Here is a 21228-nt window from a genome sequence, read left to right on the forward strand (position 1 = left end):
TGCTACAGTATTATGGGTATATAAACTCATTATTTCAACGTGATATTTTGATGTCATTCTTGTTATTAAAATGAAAAACTTGTGTTGTCTCTAAAAAATGCTTCAGTCATAATTTTTGTAACATCACAGAAAATGTTTTAGTAGTAATGTGGTTATTCTTGAATAAAACATTCTGGTTCTCCAGCACTAGTAATCTTGAGTAGAATTCAATTTTAAGTCCAGGCTTATTAACTTAGTAAAAGAAGCTCTATTCTTTCTTAGTTTCTTCTTGAAATAAGGCTTACCAATCAACCAAATAGGATAGCCTTATATTTACTTTTCAATTTGTTTTATTCATAAAGTGTGCTACAATTATATATTAATTTTGTAAAGTTTTTGCCTTTCAAGTTTTAACCCAAAATACTTAATTACACCATCACACCAATATTTGTGGGCCATTCCATGTGCCCTTCCATATCTCTAATAATGAGTGTATTATTTGTTTTATTTGTTGACTGCAATTGTTGTGGCTTTTAATAAAGAAAAGAATAAAAGAATAAAATGATTCATGTACCCATTCGAGAGACTCTTAGACAAGTGATGTTGGTTGAAAATATTATCATTTTGCTGCAAAGTAAATTGAATGTTGGACTTAAGACAGTAGACCTGCAGTCAGTCGACTCATCCTTACTTCGATTCCTTCTTGACATTGAGAATCCGTGTCCATCTGGCACATTCTTGATACACTAGTCACCACATGATATTGCATCTTCACATTAGGAGTGAGCACTATGAGACCCAGAAATTCATAGGAGAAACTAGTTAACCATCTCAGTGAATACAAATCATAAAAAAGAAACACCGAATCTCAAGCATGAAACCGAATCAAGCAAGTACCCACTCAGTACCCAATCTGTGTCTCCGCTTCCACAAACCCATCTCCAAATCCACCGATCCTAAGCATCAATCCTACTGCTGTGCATGTTTTCGTTGATCAGAAACATCTGCGCGTGTCTATCAAACCTAGTGCGAGAGGTCCTTTAGACTCAATATGAAACAGAGTGGGAGGTTTCCCTCGATTTTCTTTGATGGGTTCAATTTGAAATCATTCATATTCTCCGGTCAATGATACATTCAATCAGAAAATGGAATTGAGAATCCACAAAAAGAGCTTGACTCGGCGAGAAAAGCCGCACTGCTTCCTGTGAATAACACCATATATTTACTTTCTAACGAACCTGCAGGCTCGATCCGAGCCTCAGGTTCACACCAACGGAACTGACTCCCAGCCACCAGGTTCGAGCCTAAGGCTCGAACCTGGTGGCTGGGCCAGGAACTCATCCAGTCGGGATCATTGCCGGGGAAGAGTGTTAGGGTTTCGCAGGCCCCTGTTTGGTGATTGTGCGCCTGGTTATGGCGATGCTGCGATCGTAGGAGTGATACGCAGGCTCAATTTGTGTGTCGAAGTAGAAGCGGGTGACGCTACAGTGCTTTGGCATGTTGGGTTTTCTCTGGGGTTGCTGTATGTTGCGTCTTGTGTGAGGGCGGGAGCGGTCACAATGGATGGCACTCTGAACATTGCGCAGAGGACGAAGAAGGTGGATGTGGACAATCGACTGCCATTAAAGTATTATCACCGGACGGCAGAAAAACTTCTGAAGCAGGTGCCGGATCGGATCGCCGGTTTTTGGAGCAGCGTGATGGTTCTTGGTTGAAAATTTAGGGTATTTGTTGTTTAATTTGAAGAAGGTTCGCGGTGTGTAGTTTATTCGGGGCTGAATTGGGTGGGTTTCAGTCTCGAATTTTTCGAGATGCGGAGAATACTATCGATTACTACATTCTCCTGCTTCGATTTTCCAGGTAAATTGCGTGTTTGTCCAGTTTAGCAAGTGATTTGAAATTTGAGGGTTGGAAATGGATTACTTTTATTTTTATTTTGGTGTGAAGGTTTTAATGTTTTTGAATTTTCGGGTCAAGCTTTGCAGTTGGTTTCATGAGGAATTAGCCGTGACCTCTGCAATTTCTAACATACATGGCCATATATTAAGTATTAACGCTGTATCCAGCATTTAATTTGAGGTTATTATCTTCTGTCCACATGCATTGCATTGCATTACTTACGTGCAATATATAACTTGCACGATCTGTTAGCCTAAACTACAGATCGATTCATAGCATGAAAGAGGTACAAGGACTAAGTATATTATCTTTGTAGAACTTTCGAAAGAACACTTCCGTGTAATTCAGATTATCCTTCCCCAGGTCGGGGTGACTTATGAGAAGTTTGAATCCATTTCAAGCATCAGTTTCAAATGACGAGTTACCTGGTGAACAAGAGATGAAATGGATGTTAAGAGCAGCAATTACCTTTGACCCTGGGACCTTGACAAAAAATCTCGCAACCTTCACTGCCGTCGCCTTCTCTGCCACAGTCCTTTACGTCATGTTCAGCAAGATTAAGAGACCTCAATATCATCACATGGAAAGTCAAGTATCACTTTCCGTCGACGAGGATACATCTGATGAAGATCACACCTCTCAATGTGAGGTTCTAAGTCCAACCTCCATTGTTGGCTGTAGAAATGAAAGCTTGGAACCTGACAACGTGATGAGCCTTGGATTTCTGATTGAGGATATTGAACCTTCTCGCCGTCTCGACTCTTCTGTTCGCGTGAACACGTTCACTGAGGGACTCGAGAGTGAAAACCTAACCATCATTGGAATTTCTGATTTAGAGATCCAATCTTCAACGGCTACTACGGCGTCTAGTTCCGGTGCAGCTTATGTTGATAGATCAGCTGGCAGACTGTACAGCAGTACAGCAGAGACGAAAAAATTGACTTCCAATATGACACCGTTAAAAAATCCTTCCTCTGACTTCACCATGGTGTCGGAGGCTATCATTGACAGGAACTTGGTGAGAAGTGGAGACTGGGGATCACAAATTCAGCCATCATCTAGTGCAGAATCTGGTCCCGGTTCATCTGACGATATCAACGAGGCAGCTGTCAAGTTGGCCGATTTAAGCGTGTGTGAGATTCCTCTAATTTAACGTCCATCTCATGCGAGTGGGGCACCAGTTCGTATTTCAAAATCTAATGTTGTGTTTACAGGATTGTCGACTTCTGATCAGCTGTTTTGTTTTTGTGAGAAATGCTGTGAAGCTCACAATGAACCTGGTTTGACAATAGAGAATGCTCACCTCCATAATGAATATATTTCCACGAGAACCCAGGTAGATCTTTGTAGACGTCCTGAAGGTAAGTCATCTGAAAGAAGCCGGACATTATTGGATGGATGTGATGAAGATGGTGCAGAGGATTTTTGTTCCTTTGAAAAGGACGATGACCATGAGAGACATTGCGAGGGACACATACGACATCATACGAGGAAAAGTGTGCAAATCGTGCAAACGCTTCCTTCGCGGGGAAATTTCGATTGCTAAAGAGATAACGGAACATGAGAAAAGAGTATTTTCTCAGAAGAAGCATAGTATTGGAGGATCAGGATTTAGCAACTGGAAAATCCAGAATCGTGTACCCAAACCAGGGAAGAGGAAGATTGTGAAAGTATTAGCATCGGAGGGCCACAATTAACTGTTCGAAAAACAAGCATCGACATCCATAGCATATTAACAAAAGATACTAGACCCAGAGATTGTGATTCTCAGACTCAGACCTTATCAACTGAGGGATTGGGGTGTAGGGACATAGGTATCAGCACATCTGTAAACACTGCTTGTACCAGAAGGGGAGTGAGGGCCAGAAGATCCTTGAAGCAATCACATACCATGACCACGGAAGAAACAAAGGAAGAATGCACCAGTTGTGTGCAATCCCATCCAAGGGGACCTCTTGAGCAGGCGCAATCTCCTCTCAAGGCACTCACAGAGACAAAACACCGGTTAAATATGTCCCTGCTTGAGCAATATGAATATTTGGAGCTGCTTGGTAACATTCTGGAGGAAGCTGCAAGTGAGTGTTGATCATGTCCTCTGTCAATTTTTCTCCCCAGTTTCAGTGAGGTGACTGGTGTTGTCATTTGTATAGCCGTCACCTGCCATCCACAGAACACCAGTAAGTTCATAATTGCGCAATTCTTACTTGAAAGTCATCAGCTTCTTATAAAGCATATCCATCACCGTCATCTGTTTCTTCGGGTCTTGCTTGATGGTACCACATATCTTAAAATCACATAAAAAGCTTCAACAAGGACAAGACGAGTAGTACTTTTCAACATCCAACAATTTCGTTGGATGAATAACTGGCTTACCCTAGATCCAATTGATGAAATTTACTTCGAGAATTGACTATGTCTACACAGTCGCTTGATGTGATTCAATCGCTGCTTGGGTGTAGTACCAGCAACCGTGAAGTGCAAATACTGCTACTTGCTGACAGGATTATCAAAGTTCGAGTCAAAACCGAAGTAAGACAAATATGGGAAAGAGGGACGGGACGTCATAGAAATGTTTGGAGCACGTGTAGAGCAGCTGAATGGAAGGGAGGCTCCAAGACTTATACGTGTTGGAGGCAGAAGCAGACGGGCTCTCTTTCAATTACTTCGAAGTGATCACCTTTGTGTGAACCGAGAATTGTGTCTGCACATGCTTCAAGCTTCACTTCTGGTGGCACTAGTGGCACATACTCAATGACCTGTGCGTGTAGGCTATTGTGTAAATCCTTGCAGATAATCACCTTGAACGACACATTGTTGACACTTTTTCAAAAGAAGAGGACATAAAAGAAAGAACAATAATTAAATAAAGAGTTTGATAACACATCGTATGTCACAGATCCACAAGCATGTCCAACTGTGGAAAACGCAAATTCAAACCCTGATGGAGATCCTTATCACAAAAACACACCCATTTCTAGCCGTCAGAGTCACGGACAGCAGTTCGGAGAAACCCAGTGGTACAATTTCACTGTCGTCACAGACCTCACAAACTTCAAGTTGTATTATGTTTTAAACTGTCCCAAAATGTCATGTCTCCTATTTTTCTCAGGGACATTGAAAAGCAATTGGTAAGATGAATGAGAAAGCTTCAAGTGCCAGGTCCTGAAACCGATTGCCAATTCAAACAGTCAGTGTATGTCTTTGAAAGTGATAGAATGGCACAGTAACATCTATTATGTAACATCTCCTGTTTCTGTGACGTCCAATGGGTTATGAGTGAACTTGAATCGATCTACCACCTAGCTCATATTACATTTTCAAACCAAGAAAGTGAGAAGCGGGGTATCAAAGATTAACAAAGGTGCTCAACATTGTGATCGACACACTGCAGGTCAAGTCCTTGTGCTTATAGATTGTATAGAATTAATGTAGTTTTGAAACCTGCTTCCAAACAATAAATGAAAGTTGTTCATAAACTCCAATTTTGGTGTCTATATGCATTGATCAAGCCTCAAATTATGTGGCCCTATTGCACTCTATGTTGGACTTTCATGAACTAACAAGCCCTATACAAGAGCTTCTTGCAACATTGAATAAGTTCTACAACACTTCCACAATGCCAAATTCCGTGGACTTCTCTCTCTTCTTCCTTCTCTTATCTCTAATGCCAACCTAAACCAGCAACACTCATATAGTACTAGATTTGATAGAAGACCTCTTTACAACATTGACATGCTGCAAATATTTCCTTGCAATGTTAAGAATATTTTTTTAGAATATTTCTTATAATATTAACATTGTTTAGACATCTCTACACACTCTATGTAGAAATGAAAGAATCAAATCACCTTGATGGTCTTTACAATCTTCTTGCCGATTGCAACATGCGAGATTTAACTTGCAAAGCTAGATAAGCTTAGTGCAATGACTCTTGTTGATCTTATGAATCCTAACATTGTATCTCCTTTGCACAAGCAATCACTTCATGCTCAACTAAGTACAAGGTTTTTAACTCAAGTACCTTACGGATATGTTCTTGTGCCAAAGTATCTTGCTAAAGTGACTTGCAGGCCGGTTCTTTTGCCACAACAACCTATGGGTTTTTCTTTAAAGCCTCCTCTATATTATATCTACTAATCTTTTGTATTTTGATTCTCTTCCTTTAATTCATGCTCTTTCTTTCTTTCTTTCTTTCTTTTCTATTCAAGATTTTGATCTTATATTTGCTACAAAATACCTCCAAGGTTAGCATTAAAAATTTAGAAAAATTTACTATAAGATCTACATTGCATTTCTTTGAATTCAATGTAGATGTGATGGTAGGTAGCATTAGGAAGCAATGTTGTTGTAACACATTCATTAGGTGAAAGAAGAAAGAAAAGATCATATTATAAAGGAGCTTAAATAAAACTATTTTAGAAAATTATCTTGGAGATATAGATAATAAGAAAAGAGGTAATAAAAATTAATAAGTACTAATGTTACCTTCTTATAAAAGAAAATTTTATTTATTTTTTAGAGCCATAAATAAGAAAAATTAAAATAGATGAAATAAATAATTAATATAGGAATCTTTAGAAAGGAATTAAGAACATTTTTTTGCAAAAATTATCTTAAGAAATCAAGAATTGATACCTAAAGAGGAATGATTATGAACTTGGATCAAAATCAAACCTCAAGGCACAAAATTGCACACTTATCGTAATTTTAGGGCTCTTTTGATGATCAAAGAGTGCATTCAGAGAAAAGACTTCAAAATGATTGTTTGAACATAGATTTTAAAAGATTTGAATGCATATTAAAATTTTAAGGACTTTTCAAAGTGCAAGTTATACTTAATATTTTTGAATTTTGAAAAATAAAAAGAAATTTATAAATTTGAAGATTATATAAGTATTAAATTTATAAATAAAATTTAGTGAAATTATTATCATGCTTGATTTAAATGTGATCAATAAATTTTATATCGATCAAGCAATTAAATTATAAGATATTAGAGTTATATTGGATTAGAGTCTTGGATATTTGAAATTAAATACCAATGAAGGTTTTTGTGATCTTGAAAAATAGACTACTTTGATTAAAATAAAATTTGATGAGAGCAATTTAAACTTAGATATCTACATATGAATCAATTTATAAAGCAATTGAATAGTTTAGCAAGGAGAAATCATTGCTAAAAGTTTAATATTTGGATTGAAGAAGGAAAGATACCAACATTCAAGAGTTTGAAGAGTTGTTTGTTTCAATTGGTGAGTTTGATTTTCCTAAACTTTTGTGTGCTTGTTATTTGCTTATGAATTAAAATGTCGGTAAAATTTTAGTTAAGATTAAAGATTCTATTAATACTTTGAGATTTTAAAATGGCTATAGGAATTGGTTAGAATTTACTTAGAATTTTTTTGAATTTGTTTTCTTCCCTTATTCTTAGCATCTCTTAAACTACCCTTATTTTAGGTAGATAGCATTCCATAATACCACTCTCTGAAGTTGCATATAGAATATCATGGTTTATTTCTATTTTATTTTTATTTTTATTTTATTCTTCTATTTTCTTTATACTTTATCAATGCTACTCTCATTTGTTCATTAATGCATAAAGAATTCTTACTTACATGGATAGTGCCGCTAAAGTGTTGCATTGATTGTGGTGGTTGCAAATATTAGTTGTTGACATGTTGTAAAGTTGTTCAAATGCACGTGACATCTTCTACGTAAGGATTGATAAAAAGCAACACCTAGCTCTCTATCCTTATCTTCTTCTTATCTACAATTCTTTTTGAGCTGCCTATTTTTCTACCGATTTTCTTTCTTAATAAAATCCTAATAAAATATTAATATAACCCTAATAAAAAATTATGAAATCATGATTTTGCTATGAGATTGCAATTTTATGCCTTAAGGTTTGATTTCAATTTAGGCTCAAAACTAATTATCTCCAAGTATCAACATCTAAATTTTTAAGTAAAATTTGATAAAAATCTATTCATTTCTATCATTCAAAGAAGGTTGTAGTATTTTTTTTTTATCTTATTTTATCTTATTTATGATTCTAAAAAATAAGTAGTTTTTTTTTTTTTTTTTTTTTTTTTTTACAAAAAGGCAACATTAAAACTTATTAGTTCTACTATCTCTTTAACCATTATCTTTATTGTTAAAATAATTTACTATAATATTTTTAATTAAGTTCTTTTATATATATATATATATATATATATATATATATATATGTATTTATCTAATAGCCCTGTTATAACATGACTATGGCAATTTGCTAAAGAGGAAGAAGATCCTCTCTTTTTAGTTGGATTTGATTTGAACTTTATAAGCCTCTATCTTAATAAAAGTATACAAAAAAATAATTTAGGGAATGAGAGTTTACTTAGGAACTTATAAGGAGAAGATGTTTAAGTGTATTACTAAAAACGTAGTTCTTGACTAATAATGGCAAAGATGGGAAGTTAGTATCTATGTTGATCAAGGAGTATATACAATAGATCATTACATTTGTAAAGCAATGTAGAAATATATTATTTATTATTTAATTTTGAAGATATTTTTGGTAAAAAAATAACTTTGTTTAGTGCATGAAGTATCTCTAATAGAGCGTAGGAATGTGAATCATAATAAAATATTATGTTTTGATTATAAAATAAATAATATTAATTTTGATTAATGACCTATATAATGTATAGTGTATCTGTATGTAATTTTCTATTGTGCATTGTTGATTATATGAATTATAGATTATTCCTTTAAAAGACACCAAGTTAACTATTAAACTAGTATTGGCCCATATAGTCTAAAAAGAAGTGTATAAAAATTTATGTATAAAATTATAGTTGTATATTAAATGTCAAATTATAAAAACTAAAATAGAATTGTAACTCAGTTGTAAAAGATAATAAAATTGTTTTGGATTATAAATAGAATGTACATATGTTAATTTTAACAATTCATACTAATCTACTAAATCAAATGACCCATTTTTATTTATGTGAAAGATGATATTAAATATAATGTTATTGAATGTTTTTGAAAACATATGTTCTATAGATACTATAGAACCATCTTATTTAATCATTTTAACATCACTTGAAGAGATTTTATTTTAATGAAAGTAGAGGGTCAATCAATCAAGAAGTAGATAATGTATCATTAAATAATCTAATGTAGTAATAGACCTCTTGTTATTCTTATAAAATCAACTTCTAATATAACATAACAAATCATACTACTAAAGAGAAGAGCCAAATGTTTTGCCTTATATATTTTGATATTAAAATTTATTCTAGAATTTCTTTTGTTAAGAAAGATTTCAATAATTATAATTCTACAGAACTATTTTTAAAAAGACATCCTTAAAAAAATAGATTTTAAAAAAAAAAATCTTTATGTCATAGAAGATAATTTAATCTAACTAAAATCAATGTGGATTGCAAAACAACCTTGGATGTTTATTTGGCATGTGTATGTTATTATTTTTAGATTTAATGCGAATTTTTTTTCAAGCTGTTTATTTAATATTATATATTATTTTTAATAATCCTAATGATTATAATATGTTTTTCTTAGAGATTTTAATCTTGCAAAAAAAACAAAAAAACTGAAGATATAAATATAATAGAAGTTGTAAATAAAATAAAAATTAATTTTTATTATTAATTTTTAAAATCAAGATAATTTCATCTTTAAATTATAAAATCTAAAATATTTAATTTGCATAATCAGTCTTGAATACATCTTGTTTTTTAAAATAAATTTAAATAATTTATGTTAGCTTGATAATAATTTTATAAATTTGAGTTTTAAAAAATAAAATATTTTAAAAATTCAAAAAATATTTGTATAATCTAAAACAGCAAAAATATTTATGTACACTTTGAATCCAACTAATATTAGACTTTTTAAAACTATTATTTGTATTTAAATAAAATTATTTTTTAAAAGATCTTATTTTAATCTTTTAAAATGGCTTTTTATAAGTGATTGTTATTGGTTGTTATTCTACTTCTTCTTTAAATTTCCTTTAAAGTAAACTTAATACTACATATTATCTAATTTATAACTATCAATAAATTTATCATATAAATTTTTTACTTATTTCATCATAGTTTTTAGAGTCAAACTTCTATTCTAAATTGATATATTTAAATTTATATTTTTACTTATATTTAATTTTATATTTTAAAAATTATTTCTTATGTAATAAAATAGATATTTTTATTTTTAGTACTAATTAAAAATCCTAAGTTTAATAGTACAATTTTCATATACATATTAAAATGAATAGAATCAAATCATAGTATATAAATGATTACTATTGAAAAGCTTCAATTATAATAGATTAATAGTATTCAAATGTCTATTATAATTAAAATAAAAAATTATAAAGTTGGTAGAATTATTGAGTATTAGAAGTCAAAAAAATACTTCCAATTGTATTATTTTAATATTCACAATCTAAAACACTAACCTTTTTTATTTTATAATTTAAATAATAAACTTTAAAAGTTAAAGTTAATTTATTCTGATATGAGAACCGTATAAGTGGACCTCAACGTTACTATAATTCAATGGAAATACCAATACCTCTTCAACACATACATTCGAAAGTACAGGATATGTAAATTGATGCAGTACTTTTCAAACCTCTTACTGAGCAAGAAAAGACTTGTCGTTATCAAGAAGGATTGTGCTTATATTGTAGAGAATCTAAGCACAATGCTCAACATTATCCAAAGAAGTAACGCAACCATAAAATGAGGAGTACAACAATCAAAGAAGATAGCATGTCGGAAAACAAATTTGTCCAGCTATAATAGAGACCGTGTGATTGGAACCTTGTACAATGCCTAGTGAAGGTCCTATTCTCTCCTCAAAACCATCTCCTTGTTTTACAATAAATGTTATTCTAGTACCTAAATATCTCAAAACTTTTACCTTACTAAATTCAGGAGTGTCAGTATGTTTCTTAAATGAAAAATTTGCTAAAAGATATAGCATATTTTTAGTAAAGAAAACTAAACTTGTTCATGTAGAAGTCATAGATGGTCATCCGTTGTCTTCAAGAGATGTTACTCATGAAACTCTTCCTATAGAAATAATAATTAATAATCATAGTAGCTTTATAATATTTAATATCATTAGATCTCCTTCTAATTCAGTCATTTTAGGTTTATCATGGCTAAAAAAATATAGTCCTAAAATAGATTAGACTTCTTGTAGTCATGAATTTTCTGAAAGTATAACTAAGAGTGTAGTTAATCAAGTAGAAAGTCATAAGTCTAGTATAATTAAATCTATATTTGTAGATGCAAGTGCTTTCTTGCATGCTGTAAAAGAAGGATCATCTTGTGTCATTTATGTCACAACTGTTTCTATTAGTGAAAAGACTTCAAGTGGCATTCCAAGCCAATATTAAGATTTTAAGATGTATTTGAAAAAAAGAATGCAGATACTCTTCCAAAACATCTTTTCTATGACTGTTCAATTGACCTTCAAGAAGGAGTACAACCGCCATTTGGACCAATCTATAATTTATCTCAAAATGACTTTATTGAATTCAAAGAGTATATTGAAGAGAATTTGGCGAAGAACTTCATACGCCATTCCAAATCTCTAGTAAAAGCTCCAATTTTAATTGTGAAGAAAAGAGATGGATCATAGTGGATGTGTGTCAATTATCGAGGACTCAAAAAAATGACTATAAAAAACAAGTACCTGTTATCTTTGATATCTGGACTTTTTGATCAGTTGAATCAAACTAAGATCTATACAAAAATAGATCTATAGGGAGCATACAATTTAGTACGCATCAAAAAATGAGATGAATAGAAGACTACGTTTTGAACAAGGTATGGATATTTCAAATACAACATCATACCTTTTCGACTTACAAATGCACTAGCAACATTCCAACATCTAATAAATGTCTCTTTCGGGAGTTTTTAGATGATTTTGTTGTGTATTACCTAGACGACATCTTAATCTATTCTAAGAACCCAAAAGAACATGAACTTCATGTTCGCCAAGTATTACAAAAACTAGGAGATGCGGGACTCTATGCCAAGATAGAAAAATGTATATTTTACACTACTCAAGTCAACTTCTTAGGATACATCATTTCAAATGATGGACTTATGATGGATCCTAAAAAAGTTCAAACTATTATGGATTGCAAGATCCCAAAAACAATAAGAGATGTCCAATGCTTTTTAAGATTTGCCAACTAATATTGGATCTTCATCAAAGACTTCTCTCAAGTTGCAGCTCCACTTATACATTTGACATGTAAAGACAACCTTCAATGGAATCAAGAAGCAGAAGTAGTATTTGAAGCTTTGTAGATAGCTTTTGTTTTTGCACCAATCTTATATTGCATTGATTTTTTTAAGCCATTTTTTATGGAAACAGATGCATCAAACTTTGCTTTGGGTGTCGTATTGTCATAAATGGGAACATATGATAAACTTCATCCAATAGCTTTTCATTCTAGAAAATTTTTAGCAATCGAAATCAACTACGAGATCTACGATAAAGAACTTCTTGTAATCGTGGATTCGTTTCAAGAATGGCACTGTTATCTAGAAGGTGCTTCTAGCACAGTCACAGTGTATATGGATTACAAGAACCTTGAATATTTTATGTCAACACGTATTTTGAATCATCGCCAAGCCCATTGGAGTATGTCTTTGTCAAGATTCGAATTCAAGATCACTTATTGACCAAGAAAACAACAAGCTTTGTTAGATGCATTCTCTAGATGATCTTATCTTTTATCAAAGGAAGGAGATGTTACTTTTGATATACCACAAGTAATTCTCTTGAAGCGAGAGCATTTTCATCTTTGAGCAATGAAATCAACACTAATTATTGATTCAACTTTCATTAAGCAAGTTCTCTCAAGTATGTCTTTTGATCCTCTTATTCGTGATATGAAAAAAAATCCTTCAAAGTCTCATGATACTTCTAAGTTTGAATTCAAGAAGAATCTATTATATTTTGAGGGACGCCTATATGTTCTAGAAGGTGAAGCTTGATTACATGTTTTTCAAGCTCGTCATGATTTTCCAACAGCAGGACATTTTGGATACAATAAAACTTTGGAACTAATATCCAGGGACTTTTGGTGGTTCCAAATGTGGAAAGCTGTTAAAATTTTTGTACAATCTTGTGATGTTTGCTCGAGATCAAAAACTCCTCATCATCAACCTTACAGACTTCTTCAACCATTATCCATTCCAGAACAACCATGGTCTTCTATTTCTATGGATTTCATCACAGATCTTCCAATCTCAGGTTCTTATGATTCTATATTCGTGATAGTAGATCGTTTTACCAAGATGGCACATTTTGTACCATATACAAAATCTATCATAGGTGAAGAAATAGCTAAGCTCTTTGTTAACAATATCTATCGCTATCATGAATTACACAAGGATATTATATCAGATATGAGAACTCAATTTGTATCATGATTTTGGCGAACTCTTTTCAAGATTCTAAAAGTAGATATAAAACTATCTTCGTCATTCCATCCTCAAACTGATGGACAAATGGAGCATGTTAATCAAGTTATGGAACAGTATTTAAGATGTACCATTAACTACTAATAAGATGATTGGACAGCTCTTTTACCATTGGCAGAGTTTACAATAATACGGTACATTCTTCTACAAAACAAACACCTTTCTTTGCTAATTATGGTTATCATCCATGACTTGATACTTTTGACTTTTCAAAAGTTGATAATCCTGTTGCGAAAGATTTTGCAATTCATTTGTCTGAGCTACATGCAACGATGAAGGCGCACTTAAAAGAAGCTCAAGAACAATGAAAGAACAATGCGGATGTCTATCAAAATGAACAACCACTATTCCACATAGGTGATAAGGTATGATTACTTTGTCGCAATATCAAGACCACTCATCCTTGTCACAAGTTGGACTATCGACAGCTTGGACCATTTTCTATTTCTGCACAAATCAATCCAGTTGCATATCATTTACATCTACCAAAATCAATGAAAATCCATCCAATATTCTACGTGTCTCTTCTTGAACCATACAAGATAGTGGACGTACTAAAGAGAAGACAAGCTCCACTTCTTCCTATAGAAGTGGATAATAATAAAGAGTTTGAAGTACAAGAAGTCTTAGATTCAAGGCAACACCAAAATAAATTAGAATATCTTGTCGATAGGTGCGGATATGATATTAGTGAATGCACATGAAAGCCCGTAAAGAATCTTGCAAATACAGTAAAGGTGGTGGAGGCTTTTCATCGACAACATCCATTAAAATCAAGATGTAAACCTTCCTTATAAAGAAACAAGATCTAGGCAAGATAACATTCTACTTGCAATCCTTGTTTGTAGCTTCTTTATAGTTGTGACGCTCAGAAAATGGAGAACCAATAGCCATCGGATTCGACTCAAGAGTCTTTGTTTGCTGACCTACCGGACGAGACATTACAATTGTCACAACCTTCAAGACAACGCAATCGAGATGAAGATCTTGAAGAACGACATGTTCTTCCTCAATTAGATGGCGAGATACAACACGTTTGGTATCACGACCTTGGAAGGGACTCATGATGTTTGGTGATTTTACTAAAGGTAGGAACAACTCCTGATGGTGTTCCAAATATTTTATTCGAAGGAAGTTATGAAGGCCTCAACAATGATCAAATAACTGGGTGGTCTTTCTACCTTCGTATGGGACACTACCGATGGTTGAGAGGCCCTATTAATCATCTTCAAAGAGAACAAAGATCAGAGTATGTGGCGAATATAATTCGTTGCATCATAGATTTTTTCAACTTATGATGACCACTCCTCGTGGAACTCGTCCCTAGAAGGGAGGGTAATGTCATGGACATATACATATAAGCCAATAATTACTTGTATAAATAGGTAGAATTAAGTAAAAATAGGTAAAATTAAGTTAATTCTATAGTATTTGGTATGAAAGCTTTCTAAAAGCTTTATAGACACTGCTTTGACTTTATAGTTGTCTTTAATTGACTTTTTGGCATTAGAAATGTCGTCAACAAGTTGGCCATGTGCCACACATATTGTGAGCTTGAAGACCAAGCTAACTATGTGGCACACACGTAGAAAAACTTGCCTTGTAAGTCAAGGCATGTGTCCTACAAAGTCAACATATATTGAAGGTCCTATAGAATGTCGCCACGTAGCCCCTAGTTAGATAGTATATATAGAGACAAGAGTTTAGCCTTCTTCACTCTTGTCAACTCCTTTCTTACTTCTAGTCTAGTTTCAAGGGTCTCTAGTTTTCTTGGCTTTTGGCAATAGGCATTCCAGTTTCTTTCTTAATATATATATATATATATATATATATCAAGTTATTTCTATTTTTTCATCTTTCTATGAGAGAAGTCTTACTTGTTTATTTGTCTTTATCATGTTCTTGTCCTTGACATTACCAACCAAGCACAATGTGCTGAGAATTGGTTATTAAGAAGACCAGGTTTGATACAAGCTTTAGTAATGTTAGTGGTTGCCATTATTTTGCATCATTTGAGTTACATTGATTCCTAACTGAATTTTTCTATTTCCAACTTCTTCCACTTTCAATTAGCATTCTTATAAAGTCTACAGTTTGTTCATATTGCATAGTTTAAGGACGGTGAATATGCAACTACTAAGCCAAGTCTAATTCTACTAAAGTAACTAGTAACTACCAACTTCATTGTTATCAAGAAAATGAATCAAGGATTGATTGATTTATATGTTCTAAAATACTGAATTGAATTGAACAAAATTTTGATTAGAATTGTTTCTATGATAGTTGATTCTAAATAAATAGAGTCACTCAATTGCTCATTCTATTTTGATACTCACATGGATGTGCTTTGGCACAATGTACCTTTTGTAACTAAAAATTGGAAAAAATTGAGTATGAGTATTTAGAGATTAGTTAAATGAGGTATTTACTACCAAAGATGTATATCTTTTTTATAATTACTTGAAATTCCTTCAAAAATTACATATATACAATAATTAAAAAATATATGAAATTTATCAATTTATACTATTTAGAAGTAATATAGTATTGATTTTAATTCCTACATTTATAAAGTTTTTGCAAGGACTTCTTCCCACTAATTGAAAACGTAATGGTCCTGGCAATCAAAAATATAAATGCATAAAATCTAATATGTGATGGAGGTGGATAAAACATCTTTGGATCACACACATTGAACCAACATAGAGTGAATGTAACCAACATGGAGTAATTGTAATTAAGCAAACTCTTCATGTCTTCAGATGAACTTCTTCAATATGTATTATTATTTATCTGCACTACTCATTTGATCATATTAATAGAAAAAGTTAGTGCTCTATTTTTAATTTCATATCTCCATTGGATATTGAATTTTTCATATGTACTAACCTTCATGACTCCTACAAAAAATTAAAAATAAAAAAAGGAAAAAAATCATATAGCATTATGTTCTATTAGAAATGCTCTATTAGGAATGCTTCCAATCATGCAATCTAACTAGTGTTCTAAATTTATAATTGTAATGACTTTCTTACAGTCCTAACTTAAAACATTAATTTTGTGTGGGATTATAGAATATCTCAAAAAAAATCATGCAAAATTTCTTATGCCATCATGTCAACTAGATATACTAAGTTGGAATGGATATGATAATAAAACAATTCATAAATTAGACTCCAAATAAACTAAATGATCCAATCATGATTAAGCAATAGGTAGATTAGTAACTACTTGAAAAGACATATTATTTACCTATATAATCAGATGCACAATTGACCTCAAAGCAAATATTTCAAAACTAAAATAGTAAATAAGCACTGTGTTGGAACAAGCAAAATACAACTATGGACCAAAATTATACAAAAGGTTTCTATGCACATTGTATGAATGTTGAGCTCATAACCATTGAAGTGGATGGCGGACCTGCCTAGGAATATAATAATAATCATTAAAATTTTATAAAGAGAAACAATAATAGGGAAAGCTAATGTACTTACAAAGGATGACTGATTGCATATGTCTCAATATGCCTCAGTTTCGGCTGGAAAAACTTCAATTTGTTCTGGCAAATGATTCTGTAGTGCCTGAAACTTCAAAAGCCACAGTTGAGCCATTTTTCAATATGTGTACCACCAAAATATATATTAAGAAATATCTCCAAAATAAAGGAATGAACCAATCTTAACGTAAAATACCTCCTACATCCGAAACCAAGTCCTTGAACCATACACAATACTCCATGCATTCACTTATCTTGAAAAAATCCACCTTGCCTTTTCATGCTTGATTCTATTGAATACAACCATTTAGTAGATGCTTTATATACTCATTAGGGTTCCTGCCTTCTTCTACGAAACTGCTCATGTTCAGTCATCCATTATAATTGTTAAAAAACTCAACATAGCTATGAATAGTGAAAGGTCCATAAAACTTCAATCATATTACTGTAGAACTCAACAACAAAGAAGATCTTACATCACTGTCACTAAGTGGATTAATTAGTTTTGACATTTTCCTTAATACAGCCAATTTAGCAAAATAGCAAAACCTCAGTTTCTGCCATAGAGAGACCAATTTGCAGTCAAGAACGAAATCATGATTGAAAATCATTTAAGTACCATTGCTTAAATAGATTACTAAATTATATCAGTTCACTAAAACAATTAATTGGGTATTTAGTAATTCTGGGTAAACAAAGAAATCTTACATATGAAATGAAGAAAATCTAAAGCAAAAACTTTCAAAGCCAGAATTACCTCAATGATTTACTATGAATTATGTTCTAAATCATAAAAAAAAATTAAAGCTGCATAAAAATCAATTCAGACAATAATGTGTCCACTTACTTCAAGACTTCCAATAGAATCTAAATGTGACAATGATTTTATTATTATTATTATTATTATTATTTGTAATTCTAGAATTTTCTACAAATAATACTAAGATATTATTTATCTAACTTTAGAAAAAAATTTGTTTAATTTCTATAATTCCAAGAATATTTTGTCTTTGCACAATTCGTTTTGTAAATATTTTTTTTAGAAAAAAAATGTTTTCTTTTGTAAATATATTTACATATCAAGGAAAAAGCATGAAGATACTATTATTATTCTTAGCAAGGGTGATAAGACTAACCATTGACCTTCTCAAGGATCAAACTACCCTTGTCATTGGATGTAAATGTGATCCCTCAATTGTGATACATCAATAACATAATAGAACATATAGATACATAGATTCTTATCAATATTTACATCATTCTTCTCTTAATATATTCTTAGATATAGATTAATATTATTCTAACTTTGGCTATAGTATACATTTTTATTTTCTCAAAAAAAAGAAGACCATTTTTATATTCTCTATTATGTTCTTATTCTTATTTTTAAAATAATTAATAATTTTTGTGTCATAATCTTGGGAAAGAAAATGATATTTAAAAAAATAAAAAAAATAAAAAGAGTATATATTTCAAATCTAGGTTTTAAAATTTATTTGTATTTTTTATATCAATTCCATTCCTAAGTAACGATAATCTTTTTTATGTTTTTTTACAAAAAACTCAAATTTTTTATTAGCATTATTTTTTATTGCAAAATAATATGTTATTAAGTTGAGATGGCTTAAACTTGCTAGAATTTTCACTTCTTTGATAAATATTTTATCAAGTATAACATCAAATTTTTTAGTTGCATAATCTATTTCCAAACACTTTGAATTATAAATTGCTCCCAAAGCTCCTTAATCTATGGGTCCTATAAATTCAAGATCTTTTGTATTTGATAATAATTTTAAATGTCTACCTTCCATGCAATGCAAGTCTTCCAACCTTTGTAGTAGATACTTTGTTAATCCATGATATTTAAAATCTTCTTCTTTATTTTTATGGATCAACTTCTTCCATAGAAATTCAACATCTTCTTCTACTTCATCATGTGTTGTAATATCAAAAGTGATAGATGTGATGTCTTCAAATTTGTTGGAATAATGTTTTAAAAGCACATCACTTGCTACATCACAACAACATTTCAATTCCCCTAATAGTTCTCTAAAAGTTTCTTTATTATTCAACTAGAATAGAGTTGTTTTGTACCAATTCAATTTTTCACATTTTTAAACTAAAAAATAGGTTTTATTTAATATAAGAAATAATTCGCTTAATAAAAGTTCAAATTTTAATCTACCATTGGTGCAAGCAAAATAAATACTCAAAAACCTTCATAATATGCTTGATGATCTTGTATAATTTTGTACATTGATTTCTATTCAACAAGTCTTTTTTCTTTAATAAAACTTGCAATGCTGCATCATAGGCTTAACATTCTCTTCAAATATTTCTACTAATACCTTTCATATTTAATATTGTACCAATATCTTGTAATTGATCATTGAATTTTTTCATACTAGTCAAAAATCTTTGCCTCCAAATGCAATGAAAACTCCTTTGCACCATAATATATTTCTTAATTGAATCTAAAATTCATGCTATGAAGAATTAATCAAATATATTCCAATCTAATTATTTCACCACCTATAAAATAATACATTGAATTTATTTTTTTTCATGTAGATATTCATCAAATACTCTTTGATCTAGATTGCTTTATACATCATACAATTTTCTACCCTATACATCAAATCCATAATTTAAAGACTAAACCATCAATTCTAGATAATCCTAAAACCAATAATTTAGCTCTTTAAATATTATTATAACATACCTTTAATCCACAACTTCAAAGTAGAATTTAATAATCATTAACCTTAAATGACCTCTACTTAATCAAATATACCTTACAAACTTAGATATACAATTAAAACCATCTTTCAACAAGTTGCAAACATTCTCAAAAAACATTTACAATATGAATGCAACATTATGATATAAAGTTCTTTAAAGACATCCACCTTTTGATTGAATAAAAAACCAACTTAAATTTCAACATTCATCTAACCAAATTATATCTTATATACACATCAACCTACTACACCATGAAATCTTCTTGCAACTTTTAATCAACATAACTTTCAATTACCTTTATTTTTATCTTTATAATTCTATAGATTAAATTATTGCAATTGAAACTTATATTAATTTCAAATTCAATATTAACTAAACTTCTACTAACTTAATATCAAATTTATACTAAAAAATTGATTTTATTATACTTATTTATACAACTATATCCATGCTTATTTAAAGTCATGTTAATCATACTAACTCATTACTATATCCTTGTGATTTCTAACTCATCATGACAAAATAGTTTTCTTCTCAAATCAAGTTTATTAATTTAATTTTAATTTTTAATACTAAATCCACAATCTCAATTTAAAACTTACAAATCTCATGTACTATACTTACTATTTAAGACAACAACAACAATTTATGCTAGACCTAGAAGCACTTATTATATTGACTCATCACCACACTCGTAATTTTTAATTTACCATGATAAAATAGGCAATAAAGAAAATAAAAGAATCACTTTGTATATTGATTCAAAATTATTTCCACACTTTTGCTTATGTTCATTCTTCCACATAATTCAACTATTAAGCAAAAATACATCCTTCTATTAAAAAATAGAAATTCTTCTACATTAAATATTTACATCCACAACTAATTACATGTTTCAATCTCATAAATATAGCACATACAAACAATACTTTAATCTAAGTTTTCAAGTATTCTTACCAAATATTAATATTCTTCACTTAAATCAAAACATCAAAAAAATGCATTAGTCACTTAGTACTTTACTAATACACACAAGTATAGACCTTACTAATAACAATATAAAAAAATATTACATTCTACAACTCATGCCAAGTTGCAAACCCTTACCAATAAGTGCATGTGAACCAACCTTCTATTCACCTAAATCACCCTCAAAATCTTGTTGTGATCTCAACCACCTTGCTAACTAAGTCTTGAAGATGTTCTCAAATACTTAAACTCATGCTGCAATCCATCCAATTGTGAACTAAAACAAATGCCATTAATTGATAATTTGTCATAATCCACATAACTCATCCAACTTTAAGTATATAGCAAATTAGTCATGTTTGTAATTAAAAATCCAACTAAATTGCCATTATTCTCTCATGATTGTACACTTATCTATGCACGATCATGTCTTACAAAAGTTCTCATTCATGTGAATGAAGTTTTCTTTTTTAAGTTATTGATTTTTTAATCAAAATTCATCGAGTCCTAATCTATCCAACCCTAATTCATACAAATCTTAAACTTACTTCATCCACCCAAATTTTATCCAAGTACATGTACAATTTCATCCATTCTAGAAATTCTCAC

The 21228-nt window shown here is 31.1% G+C and overlaps 1 long non-coding RNA gene across 1 annotated transcript; it reads left to right on the forward strand.

The window, feature by feature from the left end:
- Nucleotides 1–3769: 3769 nt before the first annotated feature.
- LOC149987536 (uncharacterized) lies at nt 3770–4759 on the forward strand. The gene is made up of 2 exons (XR_016497892.1): nt 3770–3953; nt 4338–4759. It is a non-coding gene; the product is annotated as an uncharacterized LOC149987536 (long non-coding RNA).
- Nucleotides 4760–21228: the final 16469 nt, after the last annotated feature.

This window comes from Physcomitrium patens, chromosome 17 (assembly GCF_059467195.1).
Source record: "Physcomitrium patens ecotype Gransden chromosome 17, ASM5946719v1, whole genome shotgun sequence".
In the NCBI taxonomy this organism is placed as follows: Eukaryota; Viridiplantae; Streptophyta; class Bryopsida; order Funariales; family Funariaceae; genus Physcomitrium; species Physcomitrium patens.